The sequence below is a fragment of the Salvia splendens genome, chromosome 5, assembly GCF_004379255.2.
Source record: "Salvia splendens isolate huo1 chromosome 5, SspV2, whole genome shotgun sequence".
Taxonomy (NCBI): Eukaryota; Viridiplantae; Streptophyta; class Magnoliopsida; order Lamiales; family Lamiaceae; genus Salvia; species Salvia splendens.
In genome coordinates this window covers 27,495,898-27,508,776 of record NC_056036.1, presented here as the reverse complement: position 1 = coordinate 27,508,776, position 12,879 = coordinate 27,495,898, and positions in this window count along the sequence as shown.

The following is a 12,879-nucleotide window of genomic DNA, read 5'->3' as shown; positions in this document are numbered from 1 at the left end:
CAGCAGTTTGTTGTATTTTTTGTGTATTGTATGTATTATGTGTACTGTGTGCAGTGTATGTCATATACTGTGTCAAGTGTTTGTATTATATTTCTGTTTATAGTTGGTTGTAATTTATGTGTAGTGTGTATTTTTGTATAGAAATGTGTGTAATATTTATGGTTTGTGTATGTGTGTTTATTTTGTGTATTGTGTGTGTGTATGTATTTATTTTTTGAGGATGTTACGTGTGTACGGTGTGTATTTTATTTTTAAAGTGAGTGCAATGTAAAAGTATGTAATGCGTGGAGTGTATATATAATGTGTGGAGTGTGTATTTTTTGTATAATATGTTTAACACGGTGCTTGTATTCTAAATATACTGGGCATTGTTTGAAGTATGTGCAGTGTGTGTGCTCTGTATGTATATATATTATGTGAGTGTATTATACGTATATGTATACTATTTGGTTATTTTTTGTGTGAACTGTGTACAGTGTACAATGTGTGTACATGTATACTATTTGGTTATTTTTTGTGTGAATTGTGTACAGTGTACAATGTGTGTGCAACATTTGTGGCTTATGTATTATTTGTGTGTATTCTGTGTATTGAGTGTGTAGCGCAGTGTATGTATATTTTGTGTATTGTGTGTGTCATAAGTAGAATATGTAGTGTGTATTCTTGGTGTATGTGTGCCCAATGTATATTTTGTGTATGAGAGTGTATTGTGTGTATTTTATGCATTTTATGTATTTTATGTGTAAAGTGTATGTATTATGTATAGCATGTGTATTTTGTGCATAGTTATGTGTATTTTTGGTGTAGTGTGTTTACAGTCTGTACTGGGAGTGTTTATATTGTGTGTGGTGTTTGTTGTGCTTGTATTTTGTGTATACGCATATGCATTGTGTAGTTTGTGTAGTATGTGAAATGAGTGCATATTGTGCCAGTAGTGTATATTATCTATATATTCTGAATTTTTATGTTTAGTATAGGAAAAATGTGTGCAATGTGTGTATTTTTTTGTAGTGTGTAATTTTGCAAGTAATGTGTTTAGTAAGTGTGTAGTGTGTATTTTTGTATAACGTGTGTATAGTGAGGTGTTTATATTGTGTATTGAGTAGATATTTGATATACTATGTGTATTATGTATGTGTAGTCAGCTAAATGTGTATTTTTTATAGTGTGTGATTCTGGGTATAATGTGTTTAGTATGTATATAGTGTGTTTATAGCGCAGTGTTTATAGTGTATAGAGTGTAGATATTTTATGTACTATGCATATTGTGTATGTGTAACGCAATGTTTGTATTTTGAGTATAATGTATGTTTATGTGAAGTGCGTGTTTGTGCATTTTTGCAATGCATGTATATTGAATATACCGTGCATTTTATGTAGTATGTGCGTTGTATGTGTAGGGAATGTGGTATGTATATTATGCGTATATATATACTTGGTTGTTTTTTGTCTGAACTATGCGTACAATGTACGCTTTTTTGTATAGCAATGTGTGTGCAACATTTTGTGGTTTGTGTATTACTTGTGTTTATGTTGTGTATTGAGTGTGTAACGTAGTGTATGTATTTTTTTTGTATTGTATGTAGTGTGTGTTCTTTGTGTATGCGTGCAATGTATATTTTGTGTCTGAGTGTGTAATGTGTGTATGTATTATGTATAACATGTGTAGTTTGTGGAGTGTGTGTATAATGTGTGGGGTGTTTCTTGTGCTTGTATTTTGCGTATACATGTGTGTGTTGTATTATTTTGTGTATACAAATGTGTGCATTTTATGTATTTTGTATATACGCGCATCTGCATTGTGTGTTCTGTGTATTTGTTTGTATTTTGTGCATGTGTGTATTTGTGTGTATTGTGTGTATTGTGTGTAGTATGTGCAATGTGATAGAATATAGAGAATCTAAATTTACAAAATAATACCGCAAAATTAGGAGATTTTGATAATAAATAAAATCAATTCTTAAATTAAGGTAAAAAACTAAGAAAAATTAGGGAAAATACTTTAATCCTGTATGAAGTAGCAGAACTTATAAGGAAATCATATAAGAAGTTGTTGACAGAAATGTGACCGAAATCATATCTCAGTAATATAATGGAGTGATAAAAATGCCCTTATGGGTGTTTTAGTCTGAAAATTCTCATTCATGAATATATAAAATGCTATGGTTATCTAAGGATTTTTTTTGTCAGAGGAGGTTTGTGGTGCAACAATCCTAAAGGTTAGGACTAATGGTGCAGTTCACCCAACAAATAAAAGAGAAAATATAAACAATATTTACACAAAAACATCTTTAAGAAAATCACACACCGACAGTAACGCCATTCGATGTGCAATAAGAGGCAAGGTCAATGTTTTGCAATTAAGCGCATGTAGATCCCAACTGATAGAAACCTTAACCCAATATGTGCAAGAAGAGACAAGGTCATAATTAAGCGCATGTAGTTATATCGTTGGTACCGACTCGGACCTCTTTTGCAGAGTCAAAGAAATCTTATACTCCCTTCATCCGTCAACTGATAGAAACCTTAACCCAATATGTGCAAGAAGAGACAAGGTCATAATTAAGCGCATGTAGTTATATCGTTGGTACCGACTCGGACCTCTTTTGCATAGTCAAAGAAATCTTATACTCCCTTCATCCGCCAATAAATGTCTCATTTTTCCTTTTTCGTTCGTCCGCCAATAAATGTCTGGAAAGTAGGCATCACAACACAAGCATAATCAAAGCCATGGAATCTACACTAGACAAACTCAATTCAAACCAGTTGATCAGTTAGCATTTGCAAGTGTTTAGTTAGGTTAGGCTGATGGATCAGTGTAATACCCCGATCTTTTTCTATCTTTTTAGTTGTTCTTGAAGAGACGTCGTTTGTGTAGCCGAAAAATTTCCTTTAATTCTTTTAGACGTTGATGGAATAGTCAGTGTTTTCATTATTGAATTTTGGGCTATGATCTTTTTCTTTATTTGTATGAAGCCCAATTCTTCGTCACCAACTTTTGGAAGTCCTTATCAACTTCCTTTTGGGCCAAAACAATTATATTTATTTTCTAGTCTAATTATTCCTTTCTAAATGAAGTCACTTTGAGGAGCCCAAACCCACCCGTTCTTTTTATTTTAATTTGCAGCACTTCAAATCCTTCTATATTGCAAAATCACACACACGGTTATATTAACATCCCCACTACCTTAAAAATCTCCAGCAAACAAAGCAAATCCTTATATCTCCTTCAACTCCACAATGAAATCGGTTTCTACCTACATAGCTTCCCATGATCCCACGTTCTATCACTCCCAATCAACTTCTTTTTATTTTCACCAATTTCAAGCTTTCAGAAGAGAGAAAAGGAGAGAGACAGTTTCTCGATTAAGGAATTGGGAAAAGAGAGTGCAGAGGAACAAAATTGAGAGAGAAATAGGAGATGGCAGCGGCAGGCTTTCCCTGCAGAGCAGCACGTCCGACCAGCGGCTGCAGCGGGGCGGCTACGATCCAGCAACGGTGGCGGTGACTCGGAAATATTGCAGCGGCGATGAGAGAAGGAGATAGGCGGAGAGCTTAGCCTTCGAGCTCGCCGACGGCGACGACGGAGTACAGATCGGAGGGCGGAGAGAGCGAGTTGGGAACAGGGGCAGTGGCTGCGCGAAGGACAGCAGCCGTTCAGCGACGGCGACGTCAGACTTGGAGAACGACAGCAACGAGCGGGTGTCTCGGCCAATGTCAGCAGCAGCAGAGAACGGCGGAGGAGAAACGACGGCGGAGCAGAACGACAGCGATGGCAAGTCTCGGCTGCTTTGACAAATTCCGAACATCAGTAGGATCGCAGGGCGACGGTGTCTGCGTCGTTGGCCTGGACGTGAAGCGACTGAGTGGGCAGCAGCTGCGCGGACGACGGGGCGGCGCTGAAGCCATCGTGTTTCGGGCAGGGGCTGCGGCGGACAGCAGCAGCAGTCGCGGTTGCTCGTGACGGACAGCAGCTATATTGACGGAAACGGCTGGAGCGGAGATGGCGACGGGAAGAACTGTAGAACAGTAGAAAAGTGAGCAGAAGAGTGGGCAGAGAGAGAAAGACGACAACCTGTATTTGAATTGGGAAGAGGATTTCAATCCCTAGAATTTCACGTAAGGTGGGTGAGAAAAGTTGAAGTTTTGGGCCCTTTTCTTTATTAAAATGATTGGGCCATGTGAATTGATATTAAGTGTTGGGCCTTTTGTTTTAGTAAAGGAAATGAATTGGAGTACATTAAATCAATGGATGATTTTATGCACGCTTTTCAAGAACGGGTTATCTCTGCGAGCAAAGTAAGATCGAAGAGGAGAACTCAAATTCAGAAAATTAAATGATTGAGGTGGGCTTTCGAACTAAATACTTTCAAGAGCTTTAGTTTTAATATTTTGATTCGAGCATCATTATATGTGACGAAATGTCTGTGATTGCGATTATTACATGATTATGTGAATTATGTGCTTAAAGTGAAAGTGATTGTCATGTGATGCGCTGTATAGCTTTTTGAGTGGTTGTGAATTGCTTGACTTGTTGATATGATGTGAGATGATGCTCGACCTATGCAGAAAAATGATTTATGTTTCAAATACGTTTTTGAGGAAAATAAAGTTTGCAAAGGGAATATCATGCCATGTTTTTGTTTTGAGAAATGCATATCTGTTTGTTTAGCAAGGGAATTGTCCCTACTAGACCTATTGAAATCGAATTCGGGTATGACTAGGGAGTGAGTCCCTACTCAGGCTAGTGTACACCAATGGGGATCGTGAGCCGTCTTTTGGGTCGGCCGGTCTAGTGATCGAGTTTGCGGCCACAAATCTCGTTTCACAGTATGTTGTTGATGTTGACGAGGTTGATGTTGATGAGATTGATGTTGATGAGATTGATGTTGATGTTGATGATTATTTAGTGGGGAGTGAGTCCCTACTATGAGTTTAATCGAATTCGGGTCTTAGCAAGGGTGCGTCCCTACTCGGACTAGTGTACACGATGAGAACCGTGAGTCATCGAATGGGTTGGCCGGTTTTCGTGCTCGTGGAAAGTGGCCCCTTACACGGCACCCTAAAGAACAGATATGACAGTTTCTTAAATAATCAAGGAGAAATGGTTGGTTTGAAATGATGAGGAAAAAGGATTTGAGGATGAGCTGAAAGTTTGTGTTTGAAATATTTTTAGTGTCTCGGGCCTTTTCAAGTTAAAACCCCGAGGTCACTCAATGGTGTCATGATATACATATTTTTATAAAATTGTGTTGGCATTTGTTCGCTGAGTACATCAAGTACTCAGCCCTGCATGTATTTTCCCTATGTGCAGGTTGAGCGGTGACGAGCGCGGTGGGTGTTGAGCATAAAAGTGAAGAATGTCTATCAAATGTCTAGAATATGTTGTGTCTTCATACATAGCATTATTCTACTCTCGAAATGCTTCCGCTGAATGTTGTTTCTTTTGAGTTTATGTATTGTTGGGATATAATCCCTTTGAGTTGTCAATTGTTGAGATGATACTCTGATTTTTTTTTATTCGAGCTATTCCCATTTGTTTCGAGCTATGGTCGATTTGTGTTGTTTTCCCCTTTCTTTCCCTCTTCTTTAATCCTCCCCTAGTCACGATCAACCGTGTTTTCTATCCTTAGAAAATGCGGTCGTGACAAAATGGTATCAGAGTGATTTTTCTTTCCGCTCTGGACCCGAGAGTCTTATTCAGTCTTAGTCTAGACTTGTTTCGCTAGACTAAAATGATAATAAATTAAAGTAATAATTGTGTATTGAAGGCTCAACATCCCGCTTCACCATGCTCAACCAAGAATGAGGTAATATATTTTTTTATGTGAAAATTTTTATGAGAAAGTTTCGGAGAAAAGACGACGAAAAAAAAAATTGAGAAAGAAAGAGGAGAATTTTTTTTTTATAAGAAGGAAGTAGAATCTTTCTGTGAGAGATTGATTTCGAGAAGAGTATTTGCTAATGTTTGAGAAAAGAACGAGTTTTGATGAGGGACGATGGATTGTTTGTTTTTACATGAAAGATGAAAGTTGATGTTCAAGTATATATTGAGTTTTGATTCAAAACTTGTACTTCAAAGTTGAAAGTGAGATGTTGAAATATTTGAGAAAAGTGTGAGTTTTGAAGAAAATGGTTGTTTTGAAAGTAGATGTGAAATATGAAAGCACTGGGTTCTGGGAGGCAAAATGTTATGTATTATACTTGTTATTTGAGGTATGAATGACTTTAAATGTGATATTTGTTGATCTATGAGGTGGTGAAATGTGTTGTGAACTTAGAGTGCCTAAGACTAAGCTAGATGAAACGTGCGCGAACCATAGTTGTAAGTTGACAATTTATCCATCGCTTTCCCCGAGCGATGAAAACCAACGAGAATCTGAAAGTGTGGGGTGAACCCCTAATTTGTTAAGGCACGACTAGGCATGGAGATCGAGAGTGCGAATGGAGGCGACAATGAAACTTTTTCTTGGAATGGCGCGAAACGTTGGAGCAAGCTTGATGTGTGAACTATTTTACTATTTTCTACGTTTTTCCGGAACGACAAGAACAAAAAGAATACGAGGAAGATTTCAAGAAGTGGAAGATAGCGAAGACGAAATGAAGTTCAAACGCAAAAGAGGGTGCAAGACAAGGAGGGAAGATGCGAAGTGCGCGATTTAATTTAATATAGTCTAATCTCGCATAATTTATTAAAAGTGGCAGTGATGTGACTTTCAACAACAATGTTAATTAAACGACATGAGGAAATTGCTTGGAAGACAAGATGATGGAGAAATTCTATATTCGAAGGATGTAAGCAAATTTCGGGACGAAATTTTTTTTTAAGATGGGTAGATTGTAATACCCCGATCTTTTTCTATCTTTTTAGTTGTTCTTAAAGAGACGTCGTTTGTGTAGCCGAAAAATTTCCTTTAATTCTTTTAGACGTTGATGGAATAGTCAGTGTTTTCATTATTGAATTTTGGGCTATGATCTTTTTCTTTATTTGTATGAAGCCCAATTCTTCGTCACCAACTTTTGGAAGTCCTTTTCAACTTCCTTTTGGGCCAAAACAATTATATTTATTTTCTAGTCTAATTATTCCTTTCTAAATGAAGTCACTTTGAGGAGCCCAAACCCACCCGTTCTTTTTATTTTAATTTGCAGCACTTCAAATCCTTCTATATTGCAACATCACACACACGGTTATATTAACATCCCCACTACCTTAAAAATCTCCAGCAAACAAAGCAAATCCTTATATCTCCTTCAACTCCACAATGAAATCGGTTTCTACCTACATAGCTTCCCATGATCCCACGTTCTATCACTCCCAATCAACTTCTTTTTATTTTCACCAATTTCAAGCTTTCAGAAGAGAGAAAATGAGAGAAACAGTTTTTCGATTAAGGAATTGGGAAAAGAGAGTGCAGAGGAACAAAATTGAGAGAGAAATAGGAGATGGCAGCGGCAGGCTGTCCCTGCAGAGCAGCACGTCCGACCAGCGGCTGCAGCGGGGCGGCTACGATCAAGCAACGGTGGCTGTGACTCGGAAATATTGCAGCGGCGATAAGAGAAGGAGATAGGCGGAGAGCTTAGCCTTCGAGCTCGCCGACGGCGACGACGGAGTACAGATCGGAGGGCGGAGAGAGCGAGTTGGGAACAGGGGCAGTGGCTGCGCGAAGGACAGCAGCCGCTCAGCGACGGCGACGTCAGACTTGGAGAACGACAGCAACGAGCGGGTGTCCCGGCCAATGTCAGCAGCAGCAGAGAACGGCGGAGGAGAAACGACGGCGGAGCAGAACGACAGCGATGGCAAGTCTCGGCTGCTTTGACAAATTCCGAACATCAGTAGGATCGCAGGGCGACGGTGTCTGCGTCGTTGGCCTGGACGTGAAGCGACTGAGTGGCCAGCAGCTGCGCGGACGACGGGGCGGCGCTGAAGCCATCGTGTTTCGGGCAGGGGCTGCGGCGGACAGCAGCAGCAGTCGCGGTTGCTTGTGACGGACAGCAGCTATATTGACGGAAACGACTGGAGCGGAGATGGCGACGGGAAGAACTGTAGAACAGTAGAAAAGTGAGCAGAAGAGTGGGCAGAGAGAGAAAGACGACAACCTGTATTTGAATTGGGAAGAGGATTTCAATCCCTAGAATTTCACGTAAGGTGGGTGAGAAAAGTTGAAGTTTTGGGCCCTTTTCTTTATTAAAATGATTGGGCCATGTGAATTGATATTAAGTGTTGGGCCTTTTGTTTTAGTAAAGGAAATGAATTGGAGTACATTAAATCAATAGATGATTTTATGCACGCTTTCCAAGAACGGGTTATCTCTGCGAGCAAAGTAAGATCGAAGAGGAGAACTCAAATTCAGAAAATTAAATGATCGAGGTGGGCTTTCGAACTAAATACTTTCAAGAGCTTTAGTTTTAATATTTTGATTCGAGCATCATTATATGTGACGAAATGTCTGTGATTGCGATTATTACATGATTATGTGAATTATGTGCTTAAAGTGAAAGTGATTGTCATGTGATGCGCTATATAGCTTTTTGAGTGGTTGTGAATTGCTTGACTTGTTGATATGATGTGAGATGATGCTCGACCTATGCAGAAAAATGATTTATGTTTCAAATAAGTTTTTTAGGAAAATAAAGTTTGCAAAGGGAATATCATGCCATGTTTTTGTTTTGAGAAATGCATATCTGTTTGTTTAGCAAGGGAATTGTCCCTACTAGACCTATTGAAATCGAATTCGGGTCTGACTAGGGAGTGAGTCCTTACTCTGGCTAGTGTACACCAATGGGATCGTGAGCCGTCTTTTGGGTCGGCCGGTCTAGTGATCGAGTTTGCGGCCACAAATCTCGTTTCACAGTATGTTGTTGATGTTGACGAGGTTGATGTTGATGAGATTGATGTTGATGAGATTGATGTTGATGTTGATGATTATTTAGTGGGGAGTGAGTCCCTACTATGAGTTTAATCGAATTCGGGTCTTAGCAAGGGTGCGTCCCTACTCGGACTAGTGTACACGATGAGAACCGTGAGTCATCGAATGGGTTGGCCGGTTTTCGTGCTCGTGGAAAGTGGCCCCTTACACGGCACCCTAAAGAACAGATATGACAGTTTCTTAAATAATCAAGGAGAAATGGTTGGTTTGAAATGATGAGGAAAAAGGATTTGAGGATGAGCTGAAAGTTTGTGTTTGAAATATTTTTAGTGTCTCGGGCCTTTTCAAGTTAAAACCCCGAGGTCACTCAATGGTGCCATGATATACATATTTTTATAAAATTGTGTTGGCATTTGTTCGCTGAGTACATCAAGTACTCAGCCCTGCATGTATTTTCCCTATGTGCAGGTTGAGCGGTGACGAGCGCGGTGGGTGTTGAGCATAAAAGTGAAGAATGTCTATCAAATGTCTAGAATATGTTGTGTCTTCATACATAGCATTATTCTACTCTCGAAATGCTTCCGCTGAATGTTGTTTCTTTTGAGTTTATGTATTGTTGGGATATAATCCCTTTGAGTTGTCAATTGTTGAGATGATACTCTGATTTTTTTTTTATTCGAGCTATTCCCATTTGTTTCGAGCTATGGTCGATTTGTGTTGTTTTCCCCTTTCTTTCCCGCTTCTTTAATCCTCCCCTAGTCGCGATCAACCGTGTTTTCTATCCTTAGAAAATGCGGTCGTGACAGAATGGTATCAGAGCGATTTTTCTTTCCGCTCTGGACCCGAGAGTCTTATTCAGTCTTAGTCTAGACTTGTTTCGCTAGACTAAAATGATAATAAATTAAAGTAATAATTGTGTATTGAAGGCTCAACATCCCGCTTCACCATGCTCAACCAAGAATGAGGTAATATATTTTTTTATGTGAAAATTTTTATGAGAAAGTTTCGGAGAAAGGACGACGAAAAAAAAATTTTGAGAAAGAAAGAGGAGAATTTTTTTTATAAGAAGGAAGTAGAATCTTTCTGTGAGAGATTGATTTCGAGAAGAGTATTTGCTAATGTTTGAGAAAAGAACGAGTTTTGATGAGGGACGATGGATTGTTTGTTTTTACATGAAAGATGAAAGTTGATGTTCAAGTATATATTGAGTTTTGATTCAAAACTTGTACTTCAAAGTTGAAAGTGAGATGTTGAAATATTTGAGAAAAGTGTGAGTTTTGAAGAAAATGGTTGTTTTGAAAGTAGATGTGAAATGTGAAAGCACTGGGTTCTGGGAGGCAAAATGTTATGTATTATACTTGTTATTTGAGGTATGAATGACTTTAAATGTGATATTTGTTGATCTATGAGGTGGTGAAATGTGTTGTAAACTTAGAGTGCCTAAGACTAAGCTAGATGAAACGTGCGCAAACCATAGTTGTAAGTTGACAATTTATCCATCGCTTTCCCCGAGCGATGAAAACCAACAAGAATCTGAAAGTGTGGGGTGAACCCCTAATTTGTTAAGGCACGACTAGGCAAGGAGATCGAGAGTGCGAATGGAGGCGACCATCAAACTTTTTCTTGGAATGGCACGAAACGTTGGAGCAAGCTTGATGTGTGAACTATTTTACTATTTTCTACGTTTTTCCTGAACGACAAGAACAAAAAGAATACAAGGAAGATTTCAAGAAGTGGAAGATAGCGAAGACGAAATGAAGTTCAAACGCAAAAGAGGGTGCAAGACAAGGAGGGAAGATGCGAAGTGCGCGATTTAATTTAATATAGTCTAATCTCGCATAATTTATTAAAAGTGGCAGTGATGTGACTTTCAACAACAATGTTAATTAAACGACATGAGGAACCTGCTTGGAAGACAAGATGATGGAGAAATTCTATATTCGAAGGATGTAAGCAAATTTCGGGACGAAATTTTTTTTTAAGATGGGTAGATTGTAATACCCCGATCTTTTTCTATCTTTTTAGTTGTTCTTGAAGAGACGTCGTTTGTGTAGCCGAAAAATTTCCTTTAATTCTTTTAGACGTTGATGGAATAGTCACTGTTTTCATTATTGAATTTTGGGCTATGATCTTTTTCTTTATTTGTATGAAGCCCAATTCTTCGTCACCAACTTTTGGAAGTCCTTTTCAACTTCCTTTTGGGCCAAAACAATTATATTTATTTTCTAGTCTAATTATTCCTTTCTAAATGAAGTCACTTTGAGGAGCCCAAACCCACCCGTTCTTTTTATTTTAATTTGCAGCACTTCAAATCCTTCTATATTGGAACATCACACACACGGTTATATTAACATCCCCACTACCTTAAAAATCTCCAGCAAACAAAGCAAATCCTTATATCTCCTTCAACTCCACAATGAAATCGGTTTCTACCTACATAGCTTCCCATGATCCCACGTTCTATCACTCCCAATCAACTTCTTTTTATTTTCACCAATTTCAAGCTTTCAGAAGAGAGAAAAGGAGAGAAACAGTTTCTCGATTAAGGAATTGGGAAAAGAGAGTGCAGAGGAACAAAATTGAGAGAGAAATAGGAGATGGCAGCGGCAGGCTGTCCCTGCAGAGCAGCACGTCCGACCAGCGGCTGCAGCGGGGCGGCTACGATCAAGCAACGGTGGCGGTGACTCGGAAATATTGCAGCGGCGATGAGAGAAGGAGATAGGCGGAGAGCTTAGCCTTCGAGCTCGCCGACGGCGACGACGGAGTACAGATCGGAGGGCGGAGAGAGCGAGTTGGGAACAGGGGCAGTGGCTGCGCGAAGGACAGCAGCCGTTCAGCGACGGCGACGTCAGACTTGGAGAAAGACAGCAACGAGCGGGTGTCCCGGCCAATGTCAGCAGCAGCAGAGAACGGCGGAGGAGAAACGACGGCGGAGCAGAACGACAGCGATGGCAAGTCTCGGCTGCTTTGACAAATTCCGAACATCAGTAGGATCGCAGGGCGACGGTGTCTGCGTCGTTGGCCTGGACGTGAAGCGACTGAGTGGGCAGCAGCTGCGCGGACGACGGGGCGGCGCTGAAGCCATCGTGTTTCGGGCAGGGGCTGCGGCGGACAGCAGCAGCAGTCGCGGTTGCTCGTGACGGACAGCAGCTATATTGACGGAAACGGCTGGAGCGGAGATGGCGACGGGAAGAACTGTAGAACAGTAGAAAAGTGAGCAGAAGAGTGGGCAGAGAGAGAAAGACGACAACCTGTATTTGAATTGGGAAGAGGATTTCAATCCCTAGAATTTCACGTAAGGTGGGTGAGAAAAGTTGAAGTTTTGGGCCCTTTTCTTTATTAAAATGATTGGGCCATGTGAATTGATATTAAGTGTTGGGCCTTTTGTTTTAGTAAAGGAAATGAATTGGAGTACATTAAATCAATGGATGATTTTATGCACGCTTTCCAAGAACGGGTAATCTCTGCGAGCAAAGTAAGATCGAAGAGGAGAACTCAAATTCAGAAAATTAAATGATCGAGGTGGGCTTTCGAACTAAATACTTTCAAGAGCTTTAGTTTTAATATTTTGATTCGAGCATCATTATATGTGACGAAATGTCTGTGATTGCGATTATTACATGATTATGTGAATTATGTGCTTAAAGTGAAAGTGATTATCATGTGATGCGCTGTATAGCTTTTTGAGTGGTTGTGAATTGCTTGACTTGTTGATATGATGTGAGATGATGCTCGACCTATGCAGAAAAATGATTTATGTTTCAAATACGTTTTTGAGGAAAATAAAGTTTGCAAAGGGAATATCATGCCATGTTTTTGTTTTGAGAAATGCATATCTGTTTGTTTAGCAAGGGAATTGTCCCTACTAGACCTATTGAAATCGAATTCGGGTCTGACTAGGGAGTGAGTCCCTACTCAGGCTAGTGTACACCAATGGGGATCGTGAGCCGTCTTTTGGGTCGGCCGGTCTAGTGATCGAGTTTGCGGCCACAAATCTTGTTTCACAGTACGT